The sequence below is a fragment of the Furipterus horrens genome, unplaced genomic scaffold (genome assembly GCF_987537825.1).
Source record: "Furipterus horrens unplaced genomic scaffold, mFurHor1.1.pri manual_scaffold_1, whole genome shotgun sequence".
Classification (NCBI taxonomy): Eukaryota; Metazoa; Chordata; class Mammalia; order Chiroptera; family Furipteridae; genus Furipterus; species Furipterus horrens.
The window spans coordinates 102,234,772-102,249,553 of record NW_028327171.1 but is presented as its reverse complement, the minus strand read 5'-3'; positions in this window follow the sequence as shown (position 1 = coordinate 102,249,553).

Genomic DNA, 14,782 nt, shown 5'->3' with positions numbered 1-14,782 from the left:
CTAAACGGGGATGCACTGTGTGAGAAGGGTAAGGTGAATGGATCAGGGGAGAGCAAAGGGGGGGGGGAATGGGAAACTAATAGAAAAACAATACAAAATATATTTTAAAAAATATTTACTTGTGGAGCCAGATTATAATCAGCAGCACAAAAATTTGCATTATTCCAGCTTTGTAGGTCATGGTATCTTTTTATTAGTCATATTTTTTGGTTTTGTACTTACAAATTGAATTATTGCATGTAAAAACTTTAAATGTCATATTAACCTCAAGTTTTCCCTTGATGTAGAAACTCTTTTTGATTTGATCAATTTATTATCAACATTTTTTTCAACCCTAACAACTACAAAGCAACTATTCTTATTTAACCTTTCTTCCTGCACTCAGAACCCAATGGTTAGTTCATCATTTTTCATGAACTAGCTCCATTTGCATACTTAAATTTTCTCAGAAGTAGTTCAGATTAGCCTCCAGTCCAATGTATAAATTCTTCAATATTACCTCTTGCAACTGGTTCTATAATTTCTGCATGAACATAGAACTTCTAGCCCTTTCCATTTTTGGATACCTATAACTGCTAAAATCTCCAGTCTTATATAGTATTACCCCTTATCTGGAGGGCATATGTTCTAAGACCCCAAGTGGATGCCTGAAACTGCAGATAGTACCAAACCATATATATATTCTGTTTATTTGTTCCACTCACATATTTTATGCCTTTTTTATCTTAACTAAGGACTTATCATGTATGACTATCACCTTTGCTGTGTAAGGTGCAATATAAATTAGAACAAATTTCTTTTTCCTTCTTCAAATTTCACAGATAAAAGATTTGTTCCTACTGTAGCTCTTAGTAACCTCAGCATATGATTTATTTCCTAAGTGGAGAACTTTCACCTTTTCACTTAAAGGAAGCACTTTATTGCTTCTTTTTGGCATATTCAAATTACCAGCTTCACTACTCTTATGTGTTGGGGCCATCATTAAGTAACTTAGAGGTTACTTGAATACAAGCATAGCAATATCATGACAATCAATCTGATAACCAACCTTCCTTCTTTTCCTCCCTTCGTTCAAGATTTGCATGTAATATTTTCATTGTTTTTCAACATCAAGCATTTTTCTGTGTTTGAGGGTAAAGTTATATTCTGATTATCAATTCAGTCTCTCATAAGAACCAAGTATTCATAGATCTTTTCCAGTGTTGACTTCATTGTTTTCTTTCTATTTCCATTATAGGTATTATTAAATTTGTTTCAGGGACCTACTAAATCCTCTTAAACCATTTTCCCTTTTAAGTCTCAGGATATAGAACCATATATATATATATATATATATATATATATATATATATATATATATAACGTTCCTTCCTAAATCTATGACAGATCTACACATGATACTTGCATTTTCCTCTGTTTATCAGAATTCTTAGTGGCTAACATTGAAATACATTATTAATACAAAAAATACATTTATTAAAGTTTATTAGATAGTCCATAGCTTCTCTGGGATTATGAGATCACTATCTTCAGAGAGTAGGTACCAGAACTAATTTTCTAAGACTGCTATAATGGATAAATATACAGTACCAAGACTGTTGAACACAGACTGTGGTTGATCTTGCACACCTGATATTGGGAATTGGAATTTTCTGCTAGGATCTTAGCCATTCTTGCCTCTGAAAGTTTATGTCTCTCCTGGATTCTGTCCAGCACCTTGTCTGCAAAGTGCAAAGTTCTCAGGTAACATATTATTTAACTGTATTAAGTAGGATGTTATCGAAAAGTAACTTCAGTTCAGTCCAATTAGATCTTTCTTCCACACTCCTGTATGCTAGAGTGAAAAGACTTAATAGTTTTCTTAGTCACTTTCACAAATTACAATTAAGCTTTTCAGATAATGGCAGCATTAGTCAACCTAGTGCAAAACTTCAGGTTTAGAAACGTGATAAGGAAGGGGTCTGTGGTTTCTTCTCACACTGTTTCCATACCTTGTTCTTTTGAAACTTCTCCTACTCATCAAGACTTTTCTGTTTCCCTCAAGGTAACGGGCAGAGGAAGAGAGGACAGAAGAGCACCAAAGGTCATACATGACTATTACTATTGACTTATGGCTTTGGTTGTCCCTTTGGGGCAAATGCCCAAATGCTATTTCTCTACTTGGAGTGCTTTTATGAGTTCCACATTCTCCTCAGGGACTCTTTGCCACCACATTAATAACATCTGAGACAGGTGATAAACTCTCCAGTTGATCATTTTTTACTTCCTTTCAGGTTCTGTTTTGGGGAGAAGACAGGCCCATAAACTCCTGTGGTCACATTGTCATAGCAGGCTGTCTTCTTGGGATGGGGATCTTCATAGGATGGCTGCAAAATGGGTGCTTTCAGAGACATATATAAATGCATCTTCATTCCCATTGTGGTCCCTTTTCTCCATTCTTCTTCAGGCTGCTCTAGCCAACCGCACCTCTTTTGACTTTCTAGGCAGTAGCATCATTTCTTTGTTTTTCTTTTATTTTTTTCTCCTCCTCTCCCCCTCCCCATGCTCCCCTTCCTCCTCCTCCTCCTTTTTCCCTCCCTCCCCCGTACCCCCCCTCCTCCTCGTCCTCATCCTCTTCCTCTTCCTCCTTCTTCTTCCCTATACTCAAACTCCCAGGCAAAGAGATTAATGTCTCCCAAGAATACTCTTCCTGTCTATTGTCATTCTACATGAGACAGGTCTATAGATTTCTTCAGTTTAACAGGTTTCCACCAAGGGAGTCAGATGTCAGGTTCTCCTTCAGGCCAGCATTTTCACTCTGTGGATGTTTCTAAGACTCTCCCATTTTGCTTGAAAGAAGAAATGTACATAATAATAATTCTCTTTTAAAAACATGTAAACTTCAAAACTTTTTCACCACTTTCTGGCATTTTCTTATATGTAGGCTAGAGGTTAAAGGGTAAGGATCAAAGAACGTTTTGTTACCTATCACTCTCACTTATGAGGTTTAAGTCAAGAAAAAAAGTTCTTATTTAACATCCTATTATATGAAAGATGTTCAGCATGTCAGGGTAAAAAAATAAGTCACTGCTGACATGGCCATTCTCATCTATGATTCACACCGTTTTTAGTTTGCTAACCAGATTTCTGTGTTATCGTTAGATTCATATAACTATTATTCTCACTACACATTTCATCTTTTGAAGTAATAAACTGTGTTTAAAAAGTTAATAATCTGTCAGATATTCTCCCATTGGTAAAAATAATACTGCTACCAAATATCTGGATAGTTGAAGTTTCTGCAGGTCTGCCCAATTGTGGCTATGTATCACATTACAGTGTTTATTTTGAAAGCTTTATATGTATCCTATGATCCTTAGTTTTTCATGAAACAAATACTTATTAACACATGATGATAATGTGGTAAATAATACACAACACATATATAGTCTGTATAACCATGGAGCTTATAATATAGCAGGGAATACAGATATTAAACAACTAATTTCACATTTGATTAATTATTGTTGTGCTTATTATCATAAAAGAAAGATAATAGAATACATGGAAAGAAAATAACAGGGAGACTTTATTGAAATGTAGAATTCTGTGGAAAATTGTATTTATTCATTCATCCATTCATTTACTCACTCATGTATTTATTAAGCATGGACATGTCATTCCCTGGCATCCAGTAAGGAAGAGACAGTAAGTTGACATCTGAAGGATAACTGCGAGTTAAGTTGGTAGATATGTGGGGAATAGAAAACTCCCTAGATGCAAGCAACAGAATGTTAGCTCTCCCAAGGGTAGAAGGAACTATAACTCATTTGAGGACATGAACTTTTAAAAATGTTATCTTTTGAAGGGCAGAAATCAAGAGAAAGAGGGTGATGAGACAAGCATAGTGAAATAAGCAGGTACCATATCTTTTAGGGTGTTATATGTGAAACTATGGCTTTGGGCAATTGTCTTAAAATAATTGAAAGATTTTCAGCAAGGCAAAGTCATGTTTTAAATTGAATTTTTAAATGTTTGCCTTAATGCTTTCCGAAGACTCCAGTAAAGAATGGCAAATTTTTAATTTTTTTTAACACTTTGAGTATTAAGTGCCAAATAAATTTTTCTAAATCAAACAAAATCTTGGTTGCAAAATAACATTCCAAAGTTGGTAAGAGTTATAATATTGGTTACCTTCTTTTGCCCAAGGTTATATCCGGATTTACCCTGGCTGGTTTGGCTCAGTGGATTGAGCGTCGGCCTGCGAGCTAAGTGTCGCTGGTTCGATCTTCCAGTCAGGGCACATCAGAGAAGGAAAACTCTGACTCCAAAAAACCTCCGCTGCCTTGCGGCATACCTCTTCAGGGGAAAGGCTAAGGGAGTAAACCCCGACAGAAAATCCGGAGCCGGAGTCCCTAAGGCGGTTTGACGTTGTAGTCAACACCGGCAACTCCTGCGGCGCACCTGAAGCCAAGCTGTATTGACTCCGTCTTTCCCTTGGACCCTTCAGCTGCGAAGAGAGGGGGGGTCTGCTGCATGGGCAACAGCAGACCCTCCATATCACCCTGCCCAGGCTCTGTAGTTTCAGCTTCACTGGAGAGGACACTCCAGCGACATCACAAGATGTCGATTCAACACGGGAGGAGACAGATACCGTGTCACTCCCGAGTCGGACTGCACAGCCATTCTCGGCGGTGCAGATAGACTCTTAAGAAGCTACACCATCGTCTCTCGAGACGGACGGCTGCCGACGACGATATCCGGATTGTAGGTTTCTGTGCCTATATAAACAGCTCTAGTTTGTACCTGGAAATTATAGAACATGCTTTTGTGTGCAGATTATTTTAATTTGTGTTGACCCATTGAATGTTGCACTCCTTCTTTGTTAATGTTGTCCTTAGGAGTTCTCTAAGCAGTGTCAAAGCTAGAACCTAATCCTCAGAAATATGTGTGCAATTCTTAGACTAGACCTTTGAAAACAATGGACTGTTTAAGATATGCCTTAAGATATCACTTCTCAACTTTTTCTTTCTGACTTGAAATATAAAACAGTACTTAAGTACATTTTAAATACCAACGATAATGAAAAAGGGGCACATAGTTTAGATATTCTGAAAACTTTGTAAGAAAGAATGGGATAAAAGTACTTTCTGAAGAATACCTAGGAAGGTTTTTAATATGTATTGGGGCTTTGGTTATTGCAAATGTTTTCTCCCAGCCTGTGACTTTATTTTTAATCCTCATCCAAGGTTATGTTTTATTGAGTTGAGAGAGAGCAAGAGGGGAAAGGAGAGAGAGAGTAACATCAATCAGTTGCCTCCCATGCATACTCCAACTAGGTATGAAACCCACAATGTAGGTATGTGCTCTGACATGGAATGGAACCCACAATTGTTTGGTGTATGGCCATCCAACCAGAACTGTGACTTTTCTTTTCAATTACCTAATGGTGACTTATTTTTTCTTTATTTTTATTGTTGACACTATTACAGATATCCCCATTTCCCCTACTTTGCCCATCTTCACTCAGCCCATGATTTTAATTGTGATGGAGTCCAATTTAACCTTTTATAAAAAATGGTTAACTTTTTTGTATAGTCTGTAAGAAATATTTGTTTTCCCAATATTGTAAAGATTTTTGGTTATGTTTTCTTCTATAAATTTGATAGCTTTAGCTTTTGCAGTTACTTTTGTGTAAGGTATAAGGTAAAGCATATGGTTCATTTCCCCATATGAGTAACCATTTCTTTCAATAACCTTTGTTAAAAAGACTATTATTTTCTCATTGAATTATTGTAGTAATTTGTCCAAAAACAATTGGTCATGCATGCATAAGTTAATGTCTGGACTCTATTGTGTTCCATTGATCTACATGTCTATTTTTATGCCGATACTACACTTTCTTAATTACTATAGTTTCATGATAAAACTTAAAAATAGGTTGCATAAGTCCTCAAAATTTTTATTCTTAAGATATGGCCCAGAGTTCTCCCAGAATTTCCCTTATATTATAGTCCCATTTTCTTCTTTCTCAAGTAAGCCATATAAAATAATGAAAAATAAATAAGTAAAACTAAGAGTGACATGACAGCTTATGCTCAGAAATGGCAGGTCAATGCAAATCTGGATCTCTTAGCTGGATAGATGACTGAGTAGTTGTACATGAGTCATGGGTTTTAACTGCAGATATATCTTCACTTTAAATTCCATTCATGACAAATTGAATTTTCTGTCACCTTGAAGACCTCCCTACTTCTATGTCAGAGTTTTAAAAAGATAAAGGAAGCAAAACTTCCTCCAGTTGCCTCTAGTTGGCTATGACCCTGGCTGAGAAATAGTTTAGGGAAGAGTTTAATTTTAATTAGCATTAATATGAGCACTCTTGTCTAAGGCTCCACAATTTTATTATCTTTAAAAAATTATTTGGTCTTTTTAGGGTATCTCATTCTCTCTTATTTTTATTTTGCATTCACATTTCAATGGTTCAACTTTTTAACAACATGAGCCAGAGCTTCAGGGACTTATTTGCTCTCACTGGGAAGAACATATTGAGTCATGAACTGTAAAATCTTCCCCCCTTTCATTAGTTTTAGGTAATTTATGGAACAAATTTTTTCTTTTAACCTTATTTTTTAAAATTATTTTACATTTATACCATCATTAAATGAGATTAAAATAGTATTTTTAAAATGAAGAATATAAAAATATCAAAATTAATTTGGTAATTTTCTAAGTTTTTTCACTATGTGAAATTGAGATACATGAGTATCTGACTTACTAACAACTTGGTATAATAAATGAGTTATAAACCATTTCCTTGGAGCTTAGAATGTCATTTCTTTATGTCATAGTAGTGCTTAAGTTCCAAAACAAGTATACAAAATAATCTTTAACCTTTGATTTATCTGAAATATAACTATAAAACTAAACTTTACATATAAAATGCATTCTGCAAAAAAAAAAATTCTAAGTTCCATTTTTAAGATGTCAAGAACACTTCTCATTTATAACATAGTGGAAATGACTGATTTACTTTTTCTAATCATCTGTTTGGTTGGTAGTAGGATCAGAAGAGTCCACCAAGAAGAAATTATGAGTTGTGTTTATGCCTACAATAAATCTATAAGAAAAATGAAAATCAACAACTTTCTCTGTGAAGTTTTGCTGGGTGTTGGTAGTATTTATAACGCTGTATTTAATTGTCCATTTATTTACCTCTCTCTTTCCTAGCATACCAAACATTTTAGGGCAAAACTATATTCAGTTCACAATGGTGTCCACAGTTCCAGCAATGATAACTAGCACATAGAAATACAAAATAAATATTGGTGGACTAATGAATTGGGAATATAGAGGAACACAAATGGGGTGATGAACATGAAGGTTAGGGAATTTTGATGATAGAGGTTCATGAAGCTCAAGAACTGCAAATGTATAAGGGTTCATAGGAAATTTCTTTGTCTTTAGCTGTCTGCCTGGTTTTGGAATTTCTCTCTGACCATCCTTCTCTCCAGGCTTTGGACTCTAGCCTCCCATCACATTATTTAATCTTCTGTCATTCCTCTCTATCTTTCTCCTTTTCTGCTCACTGTGCCACAAATTCTTTTTATCTCCTTTGAAGAGTACTTTAATTACCTCTTTCTCTCTTATTAGACCATGTCTGTATCATTTTACTCCTTGCATTCCATAGAGTTGAGCCAGGCAGTTTTTAAAATTAAACCCAGAAAAATTCTGGTGCCATTGTTTAAATAATTAAGAAGACTCCTTCATTAATAAATTTATCAAACCTTGATGACCTCTAACTTAGTGCCAGGCATTATGCTGGACACTTTGCATACAAAGATAAAAAAGACGTTAAGGCTAACTTACATGTTATACTCAAAGAAAGAGACAAAAATAGGATGAGAAAATTTATTTGTATATGTTAAACTGGTGGTAAAAATATTCACAGGACATTATGTGTGCACCAAGGAATTAAGAAGTAAGCACCCAACTGGATTTCTGGAGAAGACAATGACTAAATTAAGTCTAAAAGGAAATTAAGACTTATTCAGAGGAAGAGGTGGATGATGTTAGCATGGATAAGAAAAAAATGTTTCAAATAGGAGCCAATATATAAAGGGGAGAAAAGCATAACTGACATAAGTACAGCAGTTTATTTTCATTAAAATATAATTTGGGAGAAAAAGGACTTATGAAAAAAGAAACCATGTGATAGACAGAAATCAGCTCATGAAGTTCCTTCTATGTCACACTGAGCAGCTTGAACATTATACTGTAGATATTTTGGGGGGGGGGGAGTTAAATAGATAACTTGAGTGGCAGGGTTAGGTATAGACCTGAAGGAAAAGGGATAGCAGTCATGAGATGCGTTCAACACTTAAATTAGGGCAGCGATAGCAAGAACAGAGATCATCGGATTTGGATTGGTATATTACTTAGAAGATAAAAATCTATACAATTTAATGGCTGAGTTTGGTAAGCCAAGAGAGGGGTTTTCTAAAGAGAACAGCCCATGGTAGTAACTGACAATGGATATTATAAGGATAGAGATCACTTCCTTTCAGGTCCTCGGATGAAATTTTGTTTTTACCCATTATGATACAGGTCCATTTTTCTTTAATGGAGAAAAGTTAGAAACTATCCTTTTTAAAACATATTTTTAGTGATTCTTTTTAGAATCTGTCCAAGGAAAAATTGTGTTCTTGATATATTGGTCAGTATTTAACATGGAATACATCAATATTTCCAATCACAATTAATATGCTATAAAGACAAATTCAATGCTTATCTTAACTGGCTAACAGATAATCAAGCTCATGGTGCTGTTTAATCCATTAGCATTAACAAGATAGAGGTAGGTTTTATCAATACTGACACTTGATTAGATCCCTAGGCCCAGGAAAAGATGAATTTACAATCACAACCAACACTTCTTCATTAAAAACAGTGTGTTAATCCTAATTGTTTCAAACCTAAAAATTCTATCATAGCACACTGTCAAGTTTACTGCTAATACTTCACTAAGTTAGTGGTCTAGAGCCTCACCACTAAGAGTGTTGTCTGTGGACAGAACATCCATATAACCTTGTTAAAAATGCAGCATCTTAGGCCCAAACCAGACCTACTGAAATCAAAACTTGTATTTTAGCATAATTATCAGATGATTCATTTTGCCGTTAAAATTTGAGAAGCATTTACCTAAGATGTTGGTTTGTCTGAACATAAAAATTATGTGGAGGACTTCCAGCTTCTGGTGAATGGCAGAGGATCTTGAATGAGAATAATCACCCTGCTGAAAACAATGACAAGCTTTGGAAAACTGTTTTAAGGCACTGAAGAGTCTGGAGGCACAAGGAAATACTGGAGCAATTACATTCTTAAATGAAGAGAATCACTGCATTTATACAACTTTTCTCTGAAGGTACTACCCAGCCAATAATGTGCTCACACAGAACTAGAATCCTAATGCCACCTTGGCTGGAAATTGATAAAATTCCACAAAGCAGGGGACCACAGAAGAAGAGTCCTAAATCTTGGCAAAAATATCTTCAAATTCTAGGCTGATTTCTAAAATGTACCCATAAGGTTTGAAACTCCAAGTTTCCAAAACAAAAACTAAGAAAAGACTGAAGGAACTTGATAGAAATTTCAGCTACAGAGTCAACAGGGAAACAGAATTTATTAATACTTTTATTGTTTTTTTTTCTGTGAATTTCTAGTCTTTATTATTGTTCTTCTTCCCCTTACTTTGATATTACTTTACTTTTCTAGCTTCTTAAGGTGAAAACTTAGATCACCAATTTTCCACCTTTCTTCTTTTCTAATATAATCATGAAAGATTAATAAATTTCCCTGGAAAAACTCCTTTTGCTGCATTCCATAAGTTCTAGTATGTTGTAATTTCCTGATCATTAAGTTGGAAATACTTTCTAGTTTGCCTGTGATTTATTTTAGCCCATAGTTTATTTAGAGGTATGCCATTCCATTTCTTAGGGGACTTTTTTAGATAGAATCTTATTGCTATTGACTTCTAATTTAATGTTTAATGTCATTGTGGTAATAGAACATATTTGATATGATATCGGCTCATTTCAATTAATAGAGACTTGTGTCATGCCCCAGGATATGCTCTATCCTGATCTTATGTACCACATAAATTTTAAAAGAATATATATTCTGAAGTTGTTAATTATACTACTCTGTAAATATCAGTTCAGTCAAAATGGTTGAAAGTGTTTCTTAGATAATCTGTGATTGTTCCAAACACTGTTCTCTGTTTCTTCAAGTCAGGTGTACTGTAGCTTAGACATTCTATAGCTGTCCTTCATGGGGATGTGACTGTGATCTACTCTCAGGCCAAAATAATGAAAAATAACCCTGTGGTGATAACTTCTGCCAAGTTTTATCTTCTCTTCAGAAGCTAACTCCTAATTTTTCTCTTCAGATTTGTTAGATAACTGTTTCTGTATTTTCCAGAATAAACAACTATGTTCTTTAGGATAGTTGACAAGATTAAGACCTTACTTGGCCCTACCAGATACAACAGAGTAAACTGTTTAGCATTCAGTTCCTAGAAATCAGGCTCCACCTAAGACCAACTACATTGAAATTTTGTTTATTTATTTTAAAATTTTATTTATTATGTTTGTGGGGAGGAGGGAAGAAAGAGGGAGAGAGAGACATTTATTTGTGTTCCCCTTATTTATGCGTTCATTGGTTAATTCTTGTATGTGCACTGACTGGAGACTGAACCCACAAGTTTGGCATTTCAGGATGATGCTCTAACCATCTGAGCCACCTCGCCAGGACCATAATGACATTTTTATTTTGGCATAATTCCTACATAAGTTGCATATGTAGTTGTGCTAGTTGTTAATTTATGGCCTCTTGGACAAGAATTTACCTTTAATTCCCTTTTTTGCAATCATGAAGATTGATCCTTTAGGCATTTCTCCTATGTAGAGAGCAAGCCATTGAACTTTTGAGAGTAGAGGTTGCTGGACGGATATTGCAGAAGAAAGGACACTCTCTTTCTTATCGTAACATTCTTTTGATTTTGTTTCTTTTTGCTTCTTTCACATTATTACTAGGAGCACATGTAGGTAGGGACATTTATGACACTGTTCAAACCATATGCCCGAAGCACACAATGCCTTAGTAAACTGGAAGCCCTAGGCAAGGCCCAGTGAATGCTTCACTGTGGCACTCCTGAAATGGACACTATACATCAGGCCTTTCACTACTATGCTTGCAAGTAGGTTCCCTCGGTCTTGATGGCCTCTGAGCATCCACCTGCTGGCCTTGGCCTACCTGTGCCCCAGAGAAGTATTTACTACTTTCTGAAACCATATCTGAATATCCACAACTGGGCCTGATATGTGACGAGATTCTGAATTTGTAGCTGATTTAACAATAAAATGGAAGATCAGGGACATGGGGAGGGGAGGAATATATTTTGTACGTAGGATGAAAGTAAAGATTTTTTTAAAAGTTATATTGTGATTGTTTTAAAAATTCCACAATTCTATACTCCTCCCTTTAAAGAGAAGCTCTTTATTCCTTTACTGTTGAATATGGGATAGACTTTGTGAACAGAATATGTCAGAAACTATGATATGTCATATAATGATAAGATTAGATTATAAAAAGATTGCAGTTACCATCTGGCATGGACTTTCTCACTTTCAGATCACTTGCTCTGCAGGAAACAGAAGCCTTGCCATAAGTTCACTGAGGCAGCCTATGGAGAGTGAGTATCACACAGTGAAAAACAAGTTTCTGGCCAACAGCCAGCAAAGCATCAAAACCTGTGAACAACCATGCGAGAGAGTTTGGAATTGTATTCTTGCTGAGTTGAGCCTTCAAGTGAAACTATAGTTCTAGCTATTTCATGAAGGACGATGAGGCAAAACCACCTACTTATGCCATTCCTGCATTCCTGACCCACAGACTCTGTGAGAAAATAAATTTCATTTCCAAGCTCTTGTGTTTTCTGGTAATTTGTTACACAGCATTAGAGATCTAGTACAAATACATGCAGGGAAAAGTAGAAAATTTGCAAGTCAATAGCTTATGCCTTCATCCTTAGAAACTAGAAAATGATGGCAAATTAAACACAAAGTAAACAGAAGAAAGTAAATCATAAAGAATATAGATTGATTAAAGTATAGTCAGAAAGATAATAAGGAAAAATCAATGGAATCAGAAGTCTGTTCTTTGAGAAATCAATAAAATGGAAGAGGAAAACAAAAACTCTCACAAGGCTGATCAGAAAATAAAAGGAGAAAACATTCTGATAACAAGAATGAGAGTGGCAACATTGTTGAAGATCATTTAAATATTGATAATTATAAAGTATGGTCATGTGCCACATAATAAAAATTTAGTCAATGTATGATGATAATTCCATAACATTATAATGAAGCTGAAAATTTCCTTCCACCTAGTGATGTCATAGCCATTTTAACATAGTGGCACAATGAATTCAGTAGTCATTTGTTTGTGGTGATGCTGTGTAAACAAATCTACAGCGTGGCCAGTGGTATAAAAGTATAGCACATGCAATTATGTAAGTACATAATACTTGATCATGATACTAAACAATTGTGTTAGTTTTGTGTCTTTACTATACTTTCAATTATTATTTTAGAGTATACTCTTTCTACTTATATCAAAAAGTTTGCTGCAAAAAAACATGCTGTGTTACAGTGGCAGCAACCTCATATATCCTTTGTTTACTGCATCTCCGGATTGCAGCATTTTTTTATGGTGCTTGATTTAACCTCATGTTGTTTTATAAATTTAGTGTAGCCTAACTATACAGTAAAATCTTTATAAAGTACACTTTATAAAGTCTACAGTAGTGTACAGCAGTATTTTAGGCCTTCACATTTACTTACTAGTCATTCACTGATTCACCTAGGGCAACTTCCAGTCTTGCAAGTTCCATTCATGGTAAGTGCACTATACAAATGTGCAGTTTTTTATCTTTGATATCATATTTTTACTGTACCTTTTCTATGTGTAGGTACTTTATATATAAATACTTAATTATTATGTTACAATTAAATACAGTATTTAAATTCCAAAATGGAAAACTTTAAGCCCACATAGTTCTTTCCACTGGTGGAATTCTCCTAAACACTTAGAGAAAAAAACAAAAAACAAAAACATAAAGCCTATCTGCACAAGCTCTTCTAGAAAATAGAAGAGCGAAAACAAGTCACTTAATTTTTTTTTTTTTTGAGGGGAGGTTATGCTATCTTTATATCAAGACCAGTCAAATATATTCAATTAAATGAAACTACAGATGAACAGCCCTCATGCATGTAGTCACAAAAATTCTTAACAAGATTTTAGAAAAAGTCAAATTAAAAATTTATAAAACAAATAATATGTTATGAGATAATGGGATCTATGGCCAGAATGTAAATTTGATTCAACATACAAAAATCAATGAACATAACATACTAGGTTTTTAAAAAGTATATATTTATCCCAGTGGATGCAAATAGCATTTTCAAAAATTTAACATTAATTCATTATAAAAAATACTCAGAAAACTAGTATAGAAGAGGATTTCCTCATATGGTAAAGAAAATCTACCAAAAACCTAGACATCTCAATGTACTTAATGTGAAAGACTATATGCTTTCCTTGTAAGATGAAAAGAAAAAAAAATTTGTTCTGAATTTTTATATTGAACATTGTAGTGGAGGTCCCAGACAGACCAATAAGACAAGATAAAGAAATATCTGTCATTCATAATAGAAGGGAAGGAATAAAACAGTATTTGTATATGACATGTTTATCTATGTACAAAGTCCTAAGTAATATATTTAGAAAAAGGCACTAGTAATAATAAGTGATTTTAACAAGGTCAATATTTAGCAAGATGAATATGGAAGAATCAATTGTATTTCTATATCCTAGCAATGAACAACTGGAATTAAAATTAAAAAAAATTTATAATACCTTAAAATATGAAATTCTTAAATATTAATCTTGTGAAACTACATTGATAAATACAAAACATTTCAGAACTAAAAGACTAAGTAAATGAAGATATATACAGTGTTTATTAGTAAGAAGACTATATTCTTCAGATATCTCCACAAAACTGCTTTATACAGTAAGTGTAATCATTATAAAAAACCTAGCAGATTTATAGCTTTATTGAAACATTTATCATACCATAAAATTAACCCAATTAAACTGTACAACTCAGAGGTTTTTAGTATATTACAGAGTTGTGCAACAGTCATCAAGATAAATTTTAGAGCACTTTCACCACCACAGAAAGAAACTATCCATTATCAGTAACTTATCATTCCTGCCATCCTCAGCCCTAGGAAACCACTAATATCTTATTCTTAGTTTTGACTATTCTGGACATTTCACAAAAATTGACTCATGCAATATATAATTCTTTATGATAGGCTTCTTTAACTTAGTAAAATATATTCTTTATTTTTTAAGTATCTGTTATTGATATGCTATTACAGTTGTCCCAGTGTTTTCCCATTTGTCTCCCTCTGCCTGGTACCACCCTTTCCTCCAGCAATCCCATTCCCTCAGTTCATGTCCATGTGTCATGCATATAAGTTCTTTGGATCTTCATTGACTTTACTATTCTTAACATCCCCCTGTCTATTTTGTACTGCCAATTATACTTCTTGATCCCTGAACATTTTCCATTTCCTCCCTCTTCCCTCACCTCACTGATAATCCTCCATATGATCTTCATGACTATGATTCTATTCCTGTTCTAGTTGTTTGCTTAGATAGTTTCTTTTAATTC